The 7921-nt window shown below is 40.6% G+C and overlaps 1 non-coding gene across 1 annotated transcript; it reads right to left on the bottom strand.

The window, feature by feature from the left end:
* Positions 1–588: 588 nt before the first annotated feature.
* On the bottom strand, positions 589–695 carry LOC131505784 (U6 spliceosomal RNA). Its single transcript, XR_009258558.1, has one exon. It is a non-coding gene; the product is annotated as a U6 spliceosomal RNA (small nuclear RNA).
* Between the last annotated feature and the right edge of the window lie 7226 nt (positions 696–7921).

Consider the following 7921-nt stretch of genomic DNA (forward strand, 5'->3'; position numbering starts at 1 on the left):
CATATTTAAACCATTCAACTAGCACAGCAAAACCTTCATTTCACAAGTGAACTTTTTCTTTCAAAATGAACACGTTTAGGGGTCCCTGGGTGGCTCAGTTGGTTAAGCAGCCGGCTCTTGCTTTTGGCTCAGGTCATGATCTCACAGTTTCATGAGTTCGAGCCTTGCATCAGGCTCTGTGCTGACAGAGCCTGCTTGAAATTCTTCCTCTCTGTCCCTCCCCCACTTGTGCTCTCTCAAAATTGATAAGCTTAGAAAAATAAAATCATTAAAAAAATGTATCTCAGTTGAAAACATGAGATGAGTTTAAAAACTAAATATGAATGCAGGTAGAATTTGGTTCTGCCAAAATTTGAAAATCTGGAATGCTGTGGGAAATTTCAAGGTAGCTACTTTATAATCTTCTTTCTTGAGCTTTAAGATGTACATGTCATCAAATCTAAGGATATCTCAAGTATAAAATGAACCGTTATGAAGAAACAAGAAAATGCTGCCAACTAACTTACGGCCCATGTGCTCTGAGCACTTAGAATTTTATTTTATGTGTAACGAAAGCTCACTTTTAGACTTACTTGTCATTATTTTTTTTTACAGCTGGAACGCTTCACAAATTTGCATGTCGTCCTTGCGCAGGGGCGGTGCTCATCTTCTCTGTATCGTTTCAATTTTAGTGTATGTGCTGCCGAAGCGAGCGCAGCCATTTCTTTTTTAGTCACATATTACAGCGGTGTTTCTGTGCCTTCCTGTATGTGTAGTAGGTTTTCATTTAGTCCATGCCACATTATGATCATTTTGAAGATGTTTTAACAATAAACCTCAAGTCCTGTGGTACTGACAATGCACATAACTCTAGGGAAGAGACAGCCAAGCACCTAAGACCACATTTTTGCACACAGAGGCAATGGCGCTGGCAATGCGTCTTTGCTGCACCTGATTTCAGAGGAATAAAAAGGCGGGAAAAAATGTGCGTCTTAGAATAGGTAACATGCACTAACACCTTCTTCAAGGTGCTCCTTAAAGGTCCCTGGGGATTGTTTCCTTTCTTAGGTCCGGGCTTTTTCCAGGAGCAGAGATCACCAACAGAGGTGAGATAATTCAGAAAGCCTTAGAGGAAATAATGAGTTGGATGTCAGAATGCTGAGATACTTCCTACTATCTTGTGCTGCATGGGGTCCTAACTCAGTCAATAGCCAGGCTGGCGCAACTAGGCGATTTCATGCAACAAATCATCACTCAATTGTGATGAATGTGTCAAATTCCCAATTAATTCAAGGGTAGAGCTTATGTAGGATTCACCTCTGTGGCTTCATCACCCACCATGCATTGCACAATATAGGTAATAGATGAAAGACGGTTGACAAGACTGCTAGTTGTAGACAATTCATAATTCCTCAGTGAAATAATAATGATCTTTCAGTAGTGATATCCTCTAATAACTGTTCACTGTGAGTGGAATTGTGAGAACTTATGATGAGCCGAAGCACTGTTCTAATTGCTTTACATTTCTTCAATTCTTTTGCTTTTTCTTCAATTTTTTTGTTTTTATTTATTTTTAAAAATTTTGTAGGGGCGCCTGGGTGGCTCAGTCGGTTGAGCGTCCGACTTCAGCTCAGGTCGCGATCTCACGGTTAGTGAGTTCGAGCCCCGCGTCAGGCTCTGGGCTGATGGCTCAGAGTCTGGAGCCTGCTTCCGATTCTGTGTCTCCCTCTCTCTCCCATTCATGCTCTGTCTCTCTCTGTCTCAAAAATAAATAAACATTAAAAAAAATTAAAAAAAAATTTTTGTAATTTTTTTTTTGAAAGAGACAGAGACAGAGTGTGAGTGGGGGTGGGGCCAAGAGAGAGGGAGACACAGAATCCAAAGCAGGCTCCAGGCCCTGAGCGGTCAGCACAGAGCCTGACGCCGGGCTCGAACTCACGAGCCGTGAGATCATGACCTGAGCTGAAGTCGGATGCTTCACCGACTGAGCCACCCAGGCACCCCTAACTGCCTCACATTTCTTAATTAATTTACTACCTAACAATCCCCAAATTAGATACTATTATTATCTTGATTTTACATATGAGGAAGCTGAGGCACAGAGTCATCAGTTAACTCGCCCAGTTGTGACATTTCAGAGCTAGATTTGAACTCAGGCAATTTGGCTTAGCATTCATGCACTTAACCATTATACTTTATTGCCTCTACCATATAATGCTTTACAGCTGTAATAAAAGAATAAAAGCAAATAGAATTCTCTAAACCTGCAGATACTTAGTAAATGTACAAAGTAAACCATGCTCTCTGGATTCTCCATAAACACTTATTTACTGATCATTCAGAGAATGAGGCAGTAAGAAGTACTCCGTGCCATGTTAAAATTAACGATAACAAAACCCATGCTATCAGCGAATGCACGGAAAAAGGATGGAAGACTGATCTTAAGACTGTGGCCATGAAGTTAAGGCAAAATGTCAAACCAAGGCAAAAAGTTTCGGGCTCTCCAAAAAGCACCTATAGTGGATACACTAACTCAGCATGTAAAAATCCTCACATGTGCCAGCCGAGGGTAAAGTTCAGGCCTCCTTTTGACCACACAAGCCCTGGGACAGTATTTGGAATTTAGTGAGCTACAGCAATGAATTACCTCGAACTGAAATCAGATATGACGAAGTCTCATCATTGTTTGAATCCCGGCAGACTGTAGTGAATACTGTGTTAGGGAAGTTAATTAAACCAAGAAATTGAATTTTTCTTTTTTAAAGAAATGGCCATTGGGTGTTAATCAGCTACAAAGAAGAAAGCAGAAAGCCAAGGGGATCTGTAAAAGAGCTTTGCCCTGTAAGCACAGTTACCTCACCTCTGACCTCCATAACTGGCAAAGAATTTGGCTCTGGCAATATTCTTTGTGAAGCAAGCGGCTTGAATCACTGCCACCAGCCAATGAGTTTTCTCTACTCCAAATGAATTCTCCTGAACCACTGAAACTAAGGTCTATGTTCCTGAATGGCTATTATTTGGAAGATTTCTAGAGATACTGCAAAATCTGCTCCTGACCCCCACCCCCTTGCCTGGAAGCTGCAAGTCATGGTATTTAGCCTCTGCTCCAATGGAACAAAACACAGAGAGGAAAAACTGGCTGGGCAAGTGATACACCCAGGGTGAAAATGGAAACTGCCTCGAAAAATTATGAAGACACACCCAAAATGAGCAAGTAATAAAGAAGGAGGGACTTATTTACTGTGCTACCTCTTACCTTTGAGAGAATCCACATGGCTGAAGTCCTGATTTTTTATTGCACCAGGGTGTGATATTTTGGGGACAGGCAAGGAAGAGCAGCTGAATTCTACCGAGTCTGAAATCTTCTCTGAGTCAACTGTAGTGAATTACTGACCAGCTACCACAGGGTCATATTCAGAAGTTTCCATTTCTCTCATGTCAATAGTCTGGAGATCGTCATAAAATATTGTAATATACATTTACCGTAAAAACTGATAGACGTTCCACTACCATTGCTAGTCCCATCCACTACTACTCAAAACAGTCTGTTAATAGTTTGCCTTTTGTGAAAACATATTCCCATATGGTGAGTTGGCTGACCAAGCGTTCTAGCACTTTCCCAGCCCCAAGGAAACCATTTAAGGCATCGTTGCAAATCGTCATGTCATCTCCAGGTCCTGTCTAGTCACAAGGTTCTATCAGAACAACATATCACTTGGAGAAGTATTCAACTCATCCATTCAGATCCCATCCCATTTAGTGTTCTGACTACGCATTCTGTTTCAAATGAAATTAAATACTCCCTAGTCTGCTGCTGAATGCTAAAAATGGAATCCTTTTGAAGAAACAAAAAACAGATAGTTATATAGGTAAAAATATTATTGTAGTTTGTTTATTTTTAAATGTTTGTTTGAGAGAGCATGCACAAGCGGGAGTGGGAGAGGGAGAGAGAGACTCCCAAGCAGGCTCTGTACTGCCAGTGCAGAGCCTGATGTGGGGCCTGATCTCACAAACCATAAGATCATGACCTGAATCAAAATTCAGAGTTGGATGCTTAACAGACTGAGCCACCCAGGCGCCCCTGTAGTGTATTAATTTATTTTGGCAAGTGCAGTTCCTGGCTCATTGTAAATACTCAAATATTTATCAAATAACTAAAGCATAAATATGTGGTGGATATTGAATGCAGCTGGACATTTTGTGTACCTCCTCCTCCCCATCTATCACTCATTGTGTCCTAGTCACTTTTTCTACGTGACGGCTCCTGGACTGCTCTGAATCGCCCTGTGTCCTGACCCTACTGTGACAACCAAGGTTTAGGTAGTCACCTAAGGGCTCCTTCCTTTCCCTCACATCCACAGGGGTACCGATTTGACATCTCCCTCCTCTGTGTGTCTGCAGCATGTTACCTAGGGGCTGGGAGTGCCAGGGGCCATGTGGGAGCACATGGGTTTGCCTGCCTTCCTTGGGGACTCCCTCCCTCTTCGCCCATTCACCTGTCATGTCTCATCCATCTTCTATGTTAAGGTGGCAGCAGCTATGCCTATACAAGAGACCCCAGACATAGTCCCAACAGAAAAAAGTGGACATAGGACATAGACCGTTTTCTAGGGAAAATACACAAATCTCCAAGAAAAATACACAGAAAGAACAAATCCCACTTTTTGCCAAAGAATGAAAAATTAAAAGGAATAGGATATACCTATCAGAAAAACAAGCAATAAAAGGAACGAGAGAGAGGATGGGGAAAGGCATTCTTACATTTGAGGAAAGTAAATTCATACAACTTACTCAAGGACGACTTGGAACATGTATAAAATCCTTAAAAGAAGGGTAGTGTCAAACTCAGGAACTTCATTTCTAGGAATTATCTGAAGGAAAAAGACATTACACGAGATGTGCAGTTGACCATTGAACAATATCGGTTTAAACTGCATGGATCCACTTACATGTGGGTTTTTTTTCAATAACTACAATACTATAAATGTACTTTCTAGCCCTTACAATTTTCTTAATAACACTTTTCCTCTAGCTTACTTTATTGTAAGAATACATCTAGTACATATAATACAAATATGTGTTAATCAACAGTCTACATTACCAGTAGGCTTCCAGTCAACAGCAGGCTATTAGTAATTAAGTTTTAGGGGGCCAAAAACAATATGTGGATTTTGAGCAAGGAGTTGATGCCCCTAACTCCTGCATTATTCAGGGTCAACTATACATATATGGATTTCAATACAGCAATATTTACAATAGCAAAAAACAGAAGTTTAGTTAAACAAATTGTGCTACATTCTGAGAATTCTGTGTGATCATTAACATGATGATGTGTATGTTTGTGTGTGTGTGTGTGTGTGTGTATCTCCATACATATTTGACACAGAGAAATGTTTTGAATATCGTGTTCAGTGAAAAAGCAGACCACAGAACAGGTGATTGGATGCGATATTTTTGCAAAAAGATTTCTAGCATGTTTATGCTTATTTAAAAGTCTGTAGGAGGGGCACCTAAGTGGCTCAGTTGGTTAAGCATCCAACTTCAGCTCAGGTCATGGTCTCGTGGTTCACAAGTTCAAGCCCTGCGTCGGGCTCTGTGCTGACAGCTCAGAGCCTGGAGCCTGCTTCGGATTCTGTGTCTCCTTCTCTTTCTGCCCCTTCCCTGCTCATGCTCGCTCTCTCTCTCTCTCTCTCTCTCTCTCTCAAAAATAAATTAAAAACATTAAAAAAAAATTTTTAAAGTATGTAGGAAAAATATAAAATACGAACAGTGGTGAGAATGTGGAAATTTACATTTTAACCTTTCTGCTAATATACATTTGTGCTTTTGGCAAAGTATGTGTTTTATTTCAGCAATAAAAAATAATTGCTCATGCGGAGCAAAATGTTTTCATTTTTCTATTCCCAATAAGAAAACCCACAAAATTACAGTATTTTAAGCTGAAAGCGTTAATACTTTAACCACTTATTTTACAAATAAGTGGACTGAGGCCCTGAGAAATTAACTGACTTGCCCAAAGTTGTCATCCCAGGCCACTTCAAGGTGAGGGACACAGTCAGAATCTGAACCCAGAGCAGTTCATTGCTCCTCCTAAAGCAACATGGTATTTCTGAAGAGGACTCAAGCACAGAAGTGTTACCAGGAGGGCTGAGTGGCAGCCCAGTCTGTGGGCACAAGCAGTCACTGGCTCTCAGTAGATCTTGAAAATGGCCCAGAACACAGCCTGCTGAGTAGCTGGAAGAAAACTTTCAGAGCATGAAAAATGTTCCACCAGTCTGGCTGACAAGCTGTATTTTCCCATTTGGTAGGTGAAATCTTCTCCAGAAAATGCCATATTATAAAGAGCTCCTTTCTCTGAGGTGTGAATGATGTCTTTCATGAGGAAGGCTCTAAGGTGATAAACTGGATGCCAAGAATAATTAAGCAAGCCCCATGGCCAGGAGAAGACTAAATGCACGAGTCTCCATTCAGTGCAGGTTGTATCAAATGGACAGATCAGCTGATATCAGTTAAAGAAAAGAGTAATTAAAGATTCTTACGCTGCCCTTGCCAGAAGGTTAGCTCTTAAGGTGACGCCGAAAGACCTCACTACTTCAGTCAGTACTGGGATCTGAATAACACTCTGAATTGAGTCCTGAGTCTTTACATCTATATAGGGGGCAATTAGCCTGCTTGCAGTGGAGCTTTTAGACAGCAGTTGCTCCCCTGGTGCCTTCACTCAGCCTCCCTTAGGCTTCCTCCAGGAACGTGGACCAAAATCCAATAAGATTTAAAATCATTTTCTTCTGGTCAGGAAAGGGCGATACTACCATCTTTGAGCTGGTTAGCAGAATATTTTCAGTTCAGTAACACCCTCAGTTACTGAGCTGATCTGGCTACTATATATTTTTCCTGAACTGGTTTTATGTACTTTTTCTTTGAATGGATCTCTACTCCTTGCTTTCCATGGGGCCCTGGGCTAAGAAGGCTCAAGAGCTTACCAAAATGTGAATCTATTAGTGGACTAGATTGGGATGCATATAACAGAAGAATGCATAATATCTGCCTCAGACGGAGAACAGTTTCTGGTCTGGAATAGACCCTCTATTTTTTATTTGCTATATTCATCAAAGTGACTTCTATTCTCAATGCCATCTCATGATCCAATATAACTGAGAGAGCTCCATCCATTTCAACCCATTCCAGGCAGCAGAAAGGATGAAGAACAGAAATTACATGAAAATAAGTTCTAGTGGAACCTTGCTAGCCTTGTCTTCTTGAGGTGACTTTGACCCTACGTTCTCCGATCCAGAATGTATTTCTCTGGCATTTTAACTTTTAAAAGGCAGACATGTCCCTCACTTCCCATTTCTGACACCTTACTATAGTCCTGAAATACTACAATGAGAATTATCTTAGAATAAATGATCACCTTTTGCCTGTCTCTAGGTTGCAGGCCAGGATTCCTCCAACTTGTCCTAATGCATCTCAAACAGCCCAGAACTGTCAGTGCAAAATAAACCATCCCTAAAGAAGTAGAATGTTATTCCTCCTCTCTCCACTTTTCATGAAGTCCTGATTTCACTGAAAAAGCCCATTAGAGGTGGACAGGTAAACTTACTTTTCCCCATACTTAACATAATAAAGAACTTCCTCATATTTAATCTAAATCCCTCAAATACAAGTCAAACCAATTTTATGTTTTCTCTTCCTTGAAAATGGAGACCACTTAGCCACCTTATACCTAAATCTTAGAAATAAGATAAGATTTTAGTTAATAGGTGAGATATGTGGATTTAGATTTCTACTTTTTGGAGAGAGGATTGCAAGGAGTTATGGTGTTTTAAAAATACTATTTAACAAGCTAGAGAACACGTTGGAAATAGATCTATAATGAAAACAGATCTGTAAGCACTGTACTCCCATGGCTTAAAAACTCGTACGAACATTTGAAGATATCATG

This window comes from Neofelis nebulosa, chromosome 2 (genome assembly GCF_028018385.1).
Source record: "Neofelis nebulosa isolate mNeoNeb1 chromosome 2, mNeoNeb1.pri, whole genome shotgun sequence".
NCBI lineage: Eukaryota > Metazoa > Chordata > Mammalia > Carnivora > Felidae > Neofelis > Neofelis nebulosa.